Source organism: Bos indicus, chromosome 16 (genome assembly GCF_029378745.1).
Source record: "Bos indicus isolate NIAB-ARS_2022 breed Sahiwal x Tharparkar chromosome 16, NIAB-ARS_B.indTharparkar_mat_pri_1.0, whole genome shotgun sequence".
Taxonomy (NCBI): domain Eukaryota; kingdom Metazoa; phylum Chordata; class Mammalia; order Artiodactyla; family Bovidae; genus Bos; species Bos indicus.
In genome coordinates, this window is record NC_091775.1 from 70,386,559 (window position 1) to 70,399,480 (window position 12,922).

The 12,922-nt window shown below is 49.5% G+C and overlaps 1 protein-coding gene across 9 annotated transcripts in view; it reads right to left on the reverse strand.

Moving 5' to 3' along the window:
• PROX1 (prospero homeobox 1) overlaps nt 1-10,403 on the reverse strand; it is a 60,176-nt gene extending 49,773 nt beyond the window's left edge. For 2 of the 9 annotated variants that reach the window (XM_070768596.1, XM_070768588.1), the window contains exon 1: nt 4,140-4,289. The gene's annotated coding sequence lies outside the window, so the exon portion shown is untranslated. The other 7 variants (XM_070768592.1, XM_070768594.1, XM_070768595.1 and 4 more) reach the window with 7 other exon arrangements.
• Nucleotides 10,404-12,922: the final 2,519 nt, after the last annotated feature.

A 12,922-nucleotide genomic window follows, 5' to 3' on the forward strand; every position in this document is an offset into this window, starting at 1 on the left:
ATTTTTATTATATTTAATTTTAATCTTGAGTTTAACCTGGCAATGGGAAACCTTCTGATCAGCACTGGTGAACATCAATATCAGCAAGTATGTAGAAAAATACTGATACAGAATTTGAACCCAAATGTATTATCGATTGATACACATATTCTATTCCTTTAATTAATATGAAAATCTACATAGAATATTTTATTATTAAATATTGGGTTGTACCACTTGGCATCTAACTACACAAATGCTTTAATAATTTCTATATGAGGAGTATCTTAACATTAGCAGATTCTTCCCAGAGAAAAGAACAAACATCCAAGTATAATCAAGTCAGATTTTAAGGACTCCACAACATTCATTAAAATCTGAATTATCTGAAGAATGTCAGATAACTTTACAAGGAGAATCCTAAGGAAGCCGATGATAATGTAAGTAGAAAAGAATTTTCAGGGGAGGATTTCAAAGGAACACTGCAGTGTGAAGTAGAAAGTGGTGAAGTGCTCTGCTTTAAGTTTATGGGTGGATGAGTCCCTTCGCGTTCACCTGAACCTACCAAACACTGTTAACAGGCTATACCCCAATACAAAATTAAAAGTTTAAAGTTTTGGGGGAAAAAGTTATTTGGAAGGGGGTGCAACCTTTACGCCTCTATCTGGAGTCCAGATTCTGGACAAAGATGTGTTCACTATGGTTTTTATTCAAATAGTTCAGGTAAATCTTTCATAAGATGGGGAAGAAGGTATGGTTGGAGTGGTTTCCTGCTTGGATTATATAGATCATCAGTCTTGATTGATAAAATGATTTGAAGAAATTGCTCAAGCCTATGCTTTTACTTCTTTTAGAAAACCACCTTTAAGTGGGCCTCTGATCTACTTGGGTCAAGTCTCTTATGAAATTTCAAGTGGAATAACACCAACAAAGAACACTGTGAATCCATCTGGAAATCAGTAATTCAAGGGGGAAAATCAGATGACTTGATTTAGGTACTCCCCCCCCCACCCCCTGCCGCGCCCCTCCAGGCCCCCTACCAAGCTGTCCCCTTCACTGTATTTAAGAGTCCATTTCTGCTAATTAGCAACTTTCTCCTTGGAGAAGTTCCTGCTATAAGGTTAAGAAAGCCTTTGGTGTTTACTGTGAATAATCCACTTGATATTAGTTAATACTTAAATTAATTGTCAAAGCTTATAACAGATTCTAAATTTTCCTATCATAGAGTTCTCAAATCAGAACCATTTCATTTAAAATTCCTCCATTCTATCAAAAATTCCATATATTTTTCACCTGCAAGATGAAAACAGCAATTTTCTGGAACATGCCTAAAATATTCATTTCTACTTATTTAAAAAGTAATAATTCACCAGATTAGTAAACAAAAGGGAGTGAGAAATAACTTTAAGAAGAAACAATTTTTTTTCTTTCTGAAGACAACTGAAATACTCTAACTGTCCTTTGAAGCTTTAGAATACACCAGGCAATAGGTTTTAGAAATTTCTTATGTATATGTCCTTTACAATATATACGGATACTTAATTAGAATCCAATTATAACGTATCAGGCACAATCCATCTTTCTATTATTAAATTACTAACATTTTATAAGCTTTTATTAATCTTGAACCTTACCATTCCTTATCTTAACAGTTGTAAATGCAAACAATACCTATAAGAAATTCATGAAAAAAGGCCTATTTCACTTTGAATTAATAAAGAGCACGCCTGGCAGCTAGGTTATGTTTTAAGATTATAAGTGCTACTTACAGAAGAAAGATGTTAGGGAATGAATAAAGTGAGAACAAAGATGAATGTTACGTATGCATGACATTTTTCCCACAAGGTGGTGATTAAACTAAATAGAATTCTGGATAATGGACACATAAAAATATCAATAAGTGCCCAGCACAGAAAATACTTAATAAAAATAAAGCAAATGAACATATCCATAGATGACATATTAATTATGAAAGAACTGCAAAAGCATCCAAGAAAAGTATTAGGAGGAACTTGGATGTTTAAGTTGAAAGAATAAATGACATACACTCTCTCATTTTCATGAAACAATGATCATCCACCAAGCAACCAAACCAACCAGCAAAAACCATTCGCCATCTAATCTAATTCTATGCAACTCAAGAAGCAGCCTGGTTGAAAGAAAATAAATAAATAAATAAAAGATCAGATGTTGAGAATCCAGATATAGTGCCTACACTGAATTCTCAATAGCCTCCTTCACACACGAAGCCACAGTCCTTACCTTCCTTAGTTTTACCATTGCAGAAACAGGTCCACGGTGTAGCACATGGACAGGTTAACCAAATTACTCCCCCTTTTCTTCATCACCACCCACAGCCCATTTAATTTTGAAAATGCTCAGAAGTTCTTGCAAGAAACTCTTCAGAGAGCGAACTGCCTGCATCTTGCATCAAATAGAAAAGCACAGTTACCTCTCACATACTTGAGATTTTCCTTCTCCATCAAAGTACTAACTAGGACATATGGCACATGTCTGGTACAATGACAGGCTCATTCTACTTTATGAGAGTATTTAACATACGACTTGAAAGAGTTTATGCACATACCTATTCTTTCTGGGCAGGGAGAAAGCACGCTAAAAAGATAAGCATTAACAACAGTAACACTTTCAAACTCACTTTGGTATTCTTGGCAGTTACACATACTACCCATGGATGTCCAAATCACACACACACACACACACACACACACACACACACACACAAAAGAAAGCTCTCATCACTCCCCCGCAACGCCCCCACAGACCTGGGAGACAGGCGTAAACCAGAGGGAAGCAAAGAGAAAGTCAATGTCCCTCCACCTGCTGCCTGAAGTGGGGGGTAATTTCAGCTGCCTGGCAGACAGAAGCCTGAGACACAGCCTCCCTAGCAGCCTGCCAACATCCTTAAGAAAAATAAACAAACACATACCAACTTGTCCCCCACCCCCAACCAAAGGACTCACATGGCAGGGCTCAAAACATAACAACAGCCTAGTTCCCATTAGCCCGGACAATCCTATTAACCAGGGCAACCATAAATTCATAAACCTCTACAACCCTGGAGCACAGCACCGTGGTCTGGAACGGTACAGACATACACAGACACAGAGGAAATTTGCACCTGTCTTTCTTGACACAACACACCTGTCAGGCCCTGCCCATGCACAGCCCTCGGGCTAATAGACCTCTGCCTACGTAGTCTAGGAAAGTACATTTTTTTTTTTTTTTCCTTTTGGTAAGGGAGGTTATAGATGGGAGAGAGGGTGGGGTGGGGAGAGAGGAAGAGAAGAGACTTCTAGCCTTGACTTTGAGAGAAGGCCACCCTGTGCTTGCACTGTTTTCATAAGCTCAAGGAGACAACCAGACCTTCTTGGAAAAATAAAAACAAGCAGGTGAGTTCTCAGCCTTCCCCCAGGCGGAGTGGGTTCTGGATTGCCAAGAACAGCAGTTTCACACTCCAACCTGCCTCCTTGGGCTATTTAAGACTGTCGATCAACCCCTCCTCCCAGTTCTTCTCAGCCTGCCAGGAGGACTCTCTACTTCCGAAAAAAAAAAAAAAAAAAAAAGCTGAAAAAGTGGCGGGAGACCTGTGAGTCTCCCTCCAAAACTACTCCCCGTCTAACTTCACTCCCGCGCCCCCCACCCCCGGCCCCTCCAATCCACACTCTCCACCTATGTTGAGTTTTAGCCGGAGGAGTAACTGGCGGGCACACCCGAAGGACCAACAACTTGCTAAACCGGGGGCTTTGGGGAATGTCTCCCCCGACCCCAGCTTGCCCTCGTCGCCCCCTCTCCTTGTCTGTTCAGGCAGGATAGCCGCTCTCCCCGCGCCGCTCCCCCCTCCTCCGGACTTTTCTTCCCAGTAGCAATCACGCTCACCTCTCCATTCCTCCCTTTCCAGTCCTCCGAAGTGGGGCAAAATTGTAGGTACCACCCAGACGAACCAAGATCAGATGGAAGCAGCCCAACCGAACCGGCCGCCGGCGTTGACTGCGAGCAGATCCGCTGGGCAAGAACATCCCCTACCCCCACCCGGACCGCGATCCTTCCATCCTTCCGCGGCGCTCGCGCCCCAGCTCCCCCTCCGACCACGCGACCCCCCCGCCCCCCGCAACCCGAGGCTTCCAGTGCCACCTTACCCTACTGAACTTGACTTAGCCCTGGGTCCTGGGAGCTCAGGAGAGGGGAGCCGCGTTCGTTGCCCGGGACCATCTCTCCACTGCTCCAACCCCGATCTCAACATTTCGGCTTCGACAGCGTTTTGAGAGGCAAGTAGCCGAGCGCCCCCCCTCCACCCCACCCCCTCCTCCTCCTCCCTCTCCCTTCCTCCCTACTCCCTGGCCCTCTGCTGGGGTTAAAAAGGAGAAGTGAAAGGTATGCAAATGACAAGCAAATTGGAAGAGCCTGGAAGAAAGGCAGCTATAATAAACAAGACAAAGAGAGAGGACGTGGGGACTAGCCCAGGAGTTTTCCTCCGGGCGAGATGGGAAGGATGAGGCTGGGGAGGAGACCCGGGGGATTCAGACGAACAAAAAGCGACCCGGTCCCCCTCGCGGTCCTCTCTCCGGAGAAGAGGGCCAGAGAAAGAAGGAAAGGAAGCGAACGCCTCCTCACCGCGTCCCCCCCCCCCCCGCCCCCGAAACAGTACACAAAAGGTGAGAAGATCAGCGACAAGCCCAGCACTACCAGCCTTCTCCCCCCTCCACACACACACATCGCCAACACCACCCCCCAGCCACCAGCAGGAAAGAGAAAGAAATAAAAAGCCAAGCGGATCACTTACTCTTAGGAACTGGGAGGAGCGGAGCGCGGAGTTCCACTGAGGCTCCTGCTTAGAAACTGTTTAGACGCTATTTTTTTTTCCCCTTAAATTATGATTCATCTAAAGAACACCCTTTTCTCCCGGGGATGGGGGTGGGGGGGATAGATGTGTACACGGGTCTGAGTAATGGGAGTCTCTTTTTCTGGTCTTCTCATTCAAGAACAAGCCGGTACAAGTGATTCTGGAAAAGGGGAGGGGACTCGCGAAGGGGGGGAGAAGATACTTACGCGGTGCAGAGAGCAGTGGGACCCACCGAGCCTTTTTTGGGGGGGGGGGGGCAGGCGGAGAGAGGAGGACACGCGCGCGCACACGCACGGGGAAAGATCTTGCGGGTGATGAATATGATAATTGGACAAGGGACGGTGAGTCCGTGCGGGCACGCGCGAGCGGGCCGGCGGGGAGAAGGAGACGGGAGAGCGGAGAGGGTGGGCAGGGGGAGGGTGGGAAGAGGAGCGGAGAGAGCGCAGGAGAAGAGGCGAGAGGTGAGAAGGGAGGAGAAGAGGGGAGACAGGAGAGGAGAGGAGCGAAGCGGAGAGGGAGCGGGCGGACCCGGCGAGAGCTCTTTTGCGCCGCTCTGCTTCCCCCGGCTGCAATGGTGTATTATTTCCGAGCGCTCCCTCGGCTGAGGGCTCCGCTCCACAACAAGATTTACTTTAAGACACAGCTGAAGGAAACAGGAAGACTGCACGTCACAGTCTGACTGACGTACCCGGCCCCAGCACCCAATCGCGAGGCGCCTTCGGATTCAAGGGGGGATAGCGAGGCAAGAGAACTTGGGAGGAGAAAAAAAAATATATAAAAGGGGTGGGGGTGAGGGGCTGGGAGGAGAGGAGGGGAGAGGGGCCCCACGCTCCCCTCCCCTGCCTCCATCCCCCCCCCCTCCCCACCTCACCCGCGCCCAACAGCCGCTGCTTCGGGGCGACCGGCTCGCTGCGCCCGCGGCCGGAGCGAGCGGTCTGCGGGCGCTGTTGTGAGCGCCGCTCGGCTCACACTCGCTCTTCCAGGACGCAGGTCCTTTTTTTTTTTTTTTTTCCCCCTCCCCTTCATTTCTCAGATACCGCTGATCGAGTTCGCCGAGCGGCCGAGCGAGTGAGCGCTCCTCGGACGGGGGGTGGAGGAAGGCATAGAAAAAGTGTTCTGGAGAAAAAGTGGGGGTTTAAAGGGGGCTGTGGTGGTCTACGAGGAGAGAGCGGGGGCCCTCAAATCATTCCACTTTTTAAATGATCGTAGCTAGTATCAGGAATACATGTCACCGTGGCTTTCTTTGAAAGGAGAGGTGGACAATACAGGTAGGTTTGGGATTAAAATAATAGTAGGTGCCAGAGGTTTGGCTTTGGCTCCGCTGCATCAGATATGAGAAGATCAGTATTGGCTGAATCCCAGTTAATCTCCCGTCAAAATTGTTAGGAAGAAGAATATTTGTCCTTGGTTACCTCTAACAACCTTATCTGGTTTGTAGGTACAGCAACCTTGGGGAGGGGTGGGGGGGATTGTTACAAACATTACTACCAACCGATTACCGCTCAGTAACTCACTCACCCCAGAATGATTAGAGAGAGGTTTCATGTAGGATTTACACCGTTTTGACGCCTGGGTAACAAACTTTAAAGTTTCCTAGGTAAGAAATTTCAAGCGCTTAAATTTCGGGCTTCTGCGTCAAGCCACAGAAAATTCACTTTGTTTTGACATTTCTTGGACGAAAAATAACCAGCGAGATTTCTTTAGATCATGTGGTTCTTGAAGAGCTGCTTAGGATTTGAAAGTTGCTAATGCTAAAGCGCAAGCTTCCAGCCGCAGCGAGGATGTCTCTTTCACCGGGCACAGTAAACGGGCTTTTAATAAGACAACCGCGTTTATGACTTCAAGGTCCTATAAAAGCTGGGACTTGCAAGGGCTGTGAAGCAGAAACATTCACACCCAATCGATAAGACGCTCTTTTTTTTTTTGGTAGGATGGGGACAAGTATTTTTCGTGTGTCCCTCGAATTTAACCAGATCAAAGGTTGAATCGTGTTGCGTCGTGACAACAGAGTGTTTGTAAAGTGTGTTACAAGTACACTGGCCAACTACCACCACCACCTTCCGCAACACACACACACACACACGCACACTTTTCCTGGGGCAATTTTAGCCTCAAATTCATCAAACTGTGAAGAAGTCTAATCCTTGAATAAGAAGAGCGACAATAGTATGTTCCAGTCCATACCCTGTAGGAAACTTTTGGCATGGGATTCAAACACTGAAAAGAAGAAGGGGGAAAAAATAAAGCCGGCCGGGTTAGGTGTTGGGGATCAGGAAAGAAAGGAAAAAGAAAAAAAAAAAAAAACCACCAGACTTGCTTGAGCATCCCCCCGCCTTCATGTCTCCCTTCTCGCTGCCTCCAGGCACTCCCCCTACCCATTATGGAAACAACACAGAGGCTCACAAACACAGGACTCACACTTCCAATGATCGGCCACTGCATCAAGTGTTCTAATCGAGATGTGACAATTTAGACTGGGCACAGAAATAATCTAGCCACAGGGCCATTAGATACAGGGTGGAATAGTGTTTCTTTTGGTTGGGTCCTTTCGAGGTAAGCGGGTGTACTGAGCGGAGAAATGCGGGTTCTGTGAATGGATCAGCGCTACTTCCTTTCTTCTTTTTCGTCCTAGTATCTTCCTTAAGTAGCCCAGTGTGTACCTGATCGCGCCAGCCCACAATTAAACAGAAGTAAAGGATACATGCCCTCCACACCTTAAAACCATCTGCTCAGTTTGACATTTAAAAGGGAGGAGGGCAGGGAAGGAGGAGAGGAGAGGAAGTGGGGAAGAAAGGAAGCTGAGCGGGAGAAAAGGTTCAGACTCTGGAAGGAAAGGGCTTGAACTTTAGCCCACAAGTTTATGTCAATTGCACCTAGCGCCCCGGTGCACATTTTGCACAGACTACGCCCGGGAGCTGGCGGCGGGAAAAGTTTCCTGCGAGCCCTAGTAAGTCCTTTATCTCTCCCGGGGGAAGGCAGGCCCGAGTCGAGGTTGGGGTACCCCGCTTGGCAAACAAGAAAGCTCCTCCACCCCGCAGCCTCGGCGGCGGAGGCTCGCGGCTCGCCAGCTCTGCCGCGGTGGTTCGCAGCCCGAACTGGGGGCACTAGAGCGGCTTGTGGAATGAAATAGGAGCGCGCGCGATGCTGGACGAGCGAGCTCGGTCCGCAGCCCAGCTAGGCGAGCTACATATGCTGAGGCCAGAACTGTCTCCTAAAGTCTGCGCGACATACAGGCCAGGCTCCTGGCAACCTCTCCAGCCAGAACTTCGGCGTTCTCCCGGGGCTCAGGCCGCCCTGAATCAAGGCGTGAGGCCCAAGCTCCCTATCTCTGGCTACTCGCGGTTTGTTTTCTGAAAGGCGAGAAGCGATCAGTCAGCCCGGAGAAGACAAGTCGCCTAGATACAGGCTCCATCTCTGAAACCATCGGGCAAGTTTAGGGTCAGTCCCTTTCTCCGCCCTACTGCCAACACAACCCCAGTAACTTAGAAGTTAACACAAGTTCTGACCGGTCTTCCAACAAACCTCATCCATGCAGTTTGCATTTGCTTTTTTATCAGAAGGGTGATCTGTGTGCGTTCTTAGTCAAACTCTTTCACTTATCACTTATGCATCTGGTTCTGGGTTAAACACACTTCTGCTTGATATTTCTTCGGTGTATTTTACCCCTCAGGTTCTTTCTTGAAGCCAGCAGGTGGGGATAGGAGAGAAGAGTGCATATCAGTAATTTAAAAACCTTACAAACAATCGTTAGCAGATCCTAAATAAACCAATTCTGGGAATTGCAACCAGATCCAGCTGAGAGACAAACATGGATGTTTATTTCAGGAGAAGGATGCTGAAGATCCAGCCTGGATAAACATCTAACAGCACCCACCACCCACTACCACCACCACCCTGAAAAGAGGAAGAAAAAGAAATAAAAACCCACTCTAGGGTGCAGGCCGGCCTGCTGCAGGCTGTCTAAAGGCGGACTGCCTGCCTGCCATATTCCTGCTCTTTCTCTCAATCCCTATGCCCAGTGTGAGGCCAAGACCAACGTGAATTTGTTCTGAACGAGGGGGAAAGTGAAATGCCAGGAGATCAGTAGCAAGTAGCAGCTGCAAGGTTTCTCTCCTGGGAACCCCACTGCTTAGAAGCCTCCAGAGCGATTCTTGTTTAACCAACAGCTTTCAAAGTAAACAGAAGCGATTCACTCCAAAGAAGTTGAACTATAACTCTTACAAAAATTTGGGGTCGGGGTGCTGGCAGAAAAAGTAATTAAAAAAAATAATAAAGCCCCCACCTCCAAATCAGGGCCCAGTACAAAGCTTCAAGGAGCCTAGAATTGTCATAAACAAATCCATTGAAAGGATTCCTTACAATAGTGACCTCGAAGAAAATCACTCTTCCCCCACAAACACACACTCGCGCTGGGGAGGGGGGCTTGGTTGTCAGTGATCCAAGGGGCACACTACTACTTGATTTTATAGAAGTGGGCGAAAACAATCAAATGCAGGTACGATCCCTTCCCCGGAGTAGAAAGGAGTAGGCTGGGAGCTCTGCGACGCCAACCCTGGCTTTGCCTCAGGCACCGAACTTTCCAATATCAAGATATTAACAGATGGTGGAGAGCACATGGAGGGCTGTTACTTACATAATCCAGCCACTCCGCCCGGGCGCGCTGAGCCCAAAGAGGCACCCGCCAGGCCGCGCGCGCGTGTCTTCGGAGGGGTGCTGTTGCCCCACCCCCGACCTCCCTCCGGAATAACTTGCCTTTTTTCAACCCCACCGGGCTCTTTGAGGATTAGGATTTGGAGAGGTTGTGATTTTGGGGCGGGGGGTGGAACCATACATCGATCCTCTTGGGCTATATCTTCTTCAGTCCACGGTAGAGAAGAAGCCAAGGGCAGAGGGAAGTGAAGGGACGCTTTCGGAGAGAACTGGGCGATCTCGCTCCGAATCTGTGGGTGCTGGGGAGTGGGATTTACGCCATTTACACCCCTCCCTCTTTGGCGCGGATTAGCATCTCTTCCCGTGTCCCTGAAATACTAGAGCAGGCTCGGGCCGCAGCCAGGGGGAGTGGGGTGGGGTGAGGGTGTGTGTGTGTGTGTGTGTGTGTGTGTGTGTGTGTGTGTGTGTGTGTGTGTGTGTGTGTGTGTGTACGCCTCTGCACGCGGGGGCGCAGTGGGCAAAGTTACGCAGAGCCTCCGGACACCGCGGTACTTCCGAGCTTTGGCAGGATTTTAAGCACTGGGTCTCGCACGTGGGGAACCCCTTTCGGGCGGTAGCGCCCGCTTGCCTGCACGCCCACAGCACCTCCCCGGAGGCCCGGTCGTCCCCTCCCCGGCCCCGTGTGTCTGAGTACCTCCGCGTGCGTGCCCGGGGACAGATTTGTTTGACGAGCCTCCTTCCCGATGGCGACTCGGGGCCGCCCAAACCCGCGAGGAACACGCCTGCATGTGTCGGAAAAGTTTCGGGTCGGGTGGGAAGGCTGGGAGTCTCCTCTGCAGCCCAGAGGCGGGAGCGGGGCCTCCGAGTCAGTGTCTTCCTCCGGGTCTCCTCCTCCCTCCCGGCCCTTCCTTCCTCGCCCCGGCCCCGCGCTAGGTGTCGCGGCCTCTCCGGTCGGGAGACGACGCGCGCGAGTAGCGGCGGCCGTGGCGCCGCGCAGCGGGCGGAGGGCGCGCCCCCTCCCACCCGTTTGCCCCGTGGGGGTGCGGGTCGCCCCGCCCGGACCCCGCGGCCCGGCCCTTCGCCCGGGGCCGCCGCCCGGCTCCGCGGGCCAGAGCTGGGCGCCCGGCGGGCGCGGAGGGCAGCCACCTGCTCCCCGCGCGCGGCGCGGAGCCGGGAACGTCCGACGCCGCTCGGCCGGCGCTGCAGGGCGATCGCCCCCGCCGCCCGCCTGTTGCTGCGGGGTCTCGGCGGCGGCGTTCCCGCAGCCAGTGGGATAGCTCAGCCTGGAAGGTGGGGGCCACCACTGGGGACCCAGATAGGGGCGGGGACGCTTGGAGGGCTTGAGACCTCCCCTTCTGCCCACCCCCTTTATTTTCTCACTTGGCTTTTCTTAGGACCGTTTTCAGTCAAGGATGTGAATTTCGGAGAAGATGCTCTTTTCAAGGGGCTTTGATAGTAGGACTTAAGTCATCCCTACTGCCCATTTTAGGAGGCTTTTAATCTGGACGCCAGCGAGTTAGAAATAAATAGGTGTAGGCCAGGCTCACAGAGGGAAAAAGAGAAGGAAGCTCCCAGTTTGGATTTATTTGGGGGTGGGGGGGGGGGGAGAGTGAGTGACTCTGGAAAGTTGCATTTTGTTTAAATTAGAGCAAGACAAAGTTGAAAGCCAGATTTCTATAATTTTTCTGGTAATATTTCTTTTATGAAGTATCTAAGTGTCTGTTTGTCATCATTTTGAGATCAAAAGGAGAATCCATATGCTGCATAGTTTTTCAAAATTGCTATTTAAATATGTTTTAAATGTTTTATCCGACGTGGAGAAGGCTGCTCAGAGGCAAGGCTGGTGACAGGGAGAGTGGGCTGGTTTGATGTGGAGCAGCGGTTCCCAAGACAGGGCTAGTCATCAAGAATCGCCAAGGGAGCTTTTCAAAAATAAAGATTTCTGGGGCCACCCCAACTGGGCAGTCAGCAAGAGGACGTGGGAATCCAGGGATCATACTGTGTTTCCAGTAACTGCTTAGCGAGTTGCTGACTCTGTGACCGGGGGTGTCTCACTCTATCTGAGCCTCAGTTCTTTTTATCTGTTTAGTGGGGATATTATCCAACTCCCAATTGTAGAGAGCTTTACATGAGTAATATTGTTCAGCACATGACTGGTGCTCAATAAAAATAGAAAGTGTTTGGTTTACAAATGTGTGTTCATCACACTTGCACTGGTCTGTACTCCTCTTGGCCTAGACACCTCTGCTCCCCCCTCAATATTTTGGTGAAGCTGACAGGACTCTCGTTCAATGTATGCATATTTTAGCTCATGCATAGTTGCTACTTTGGATGCTTCATATGCTCACCTTTCATTTCGTAGGCCATGAAAACTAGAATTGGTGCATGTGTGAAAGCGGAAGTTAGGCCCTGTGTTCTTGGACTTAGAATTGTCCATCAGGCCCACGGGCACCCATTTATCAATCTGAAATCCTTGCTTGCTTGCTTTCTTCCTTCCATCCTTTCTTCCCTCTTTTATAAATGACAAACCTTTCCTACAGAAGCCGACTACTCCCAACAAAACCTTAGGACAAATAGTTCTATTCAAGGAGGGAAAAGCAAGAAGGCATAAAAAAGTTGTAGGTAAAACTGAAACAAATGGACTTCATCTATCATAAGTGTGAATCAAACGGAGATCATCTATTTACATGTGTGAGTGAACAGCTCCCCCAAATCTATGTCATGTACGATACAGCCCTTCATAAAATTAGGTTTGGCCCAATGAATAGGAGCACACCCCAAAGTAATTAAGGGAGAGCTCAGCCAGAGGCAGCTGTGAGAAGGGAAAGTAAGGTAGGTGGGAAGGGGCCATGGCTGGATGGGACTCTACACGGATGAGAGGGGAAGAAAGTCAGAGGAATGGAACCAGCAGAGAACAGATCAAGAAGCCTGATGATTTTAGAAGTGGACATGGCCATAAGTGGCTACTTAACGTCCCAAGGAGGATGCTTTGCTGGTATCCTCAGAAGGTTTGAGATTAGTAATCCCTGTGTATTCCTGGAGAGGGGTTACTGAAGAGATTTTTCCAATTTAGGGCACGCATGGGCCCAGCCCTTAGTGAATGAGCCCAGGGGCTGAGAGTGGGCACCCTTTGCTCTCTGAATGAGAGACAGTGAAAGCATGACCCCTAGATGCCTGTCCTTCCAGGGTCCGTGGATCTTTGGGCCAGTGTGGAAGATTCCTGCTGTCTGGCTCCTGGGGGTGAGAAGGATATGTCTGTGACTCTAGGGGACAAAACAAAGACCCTCAACAGGTACAGAGAAACACACACGTGGAGCCAGGCTGTAGGGAGACAGGTTCTTTGGGTTTCTTGCTCCCAAGCGCCCTCCTGGTGGTGGTCCTGGTGGGAGGAGTACTTTTGCCCACACTTGTTGGTGGGGCGGGGGGAGC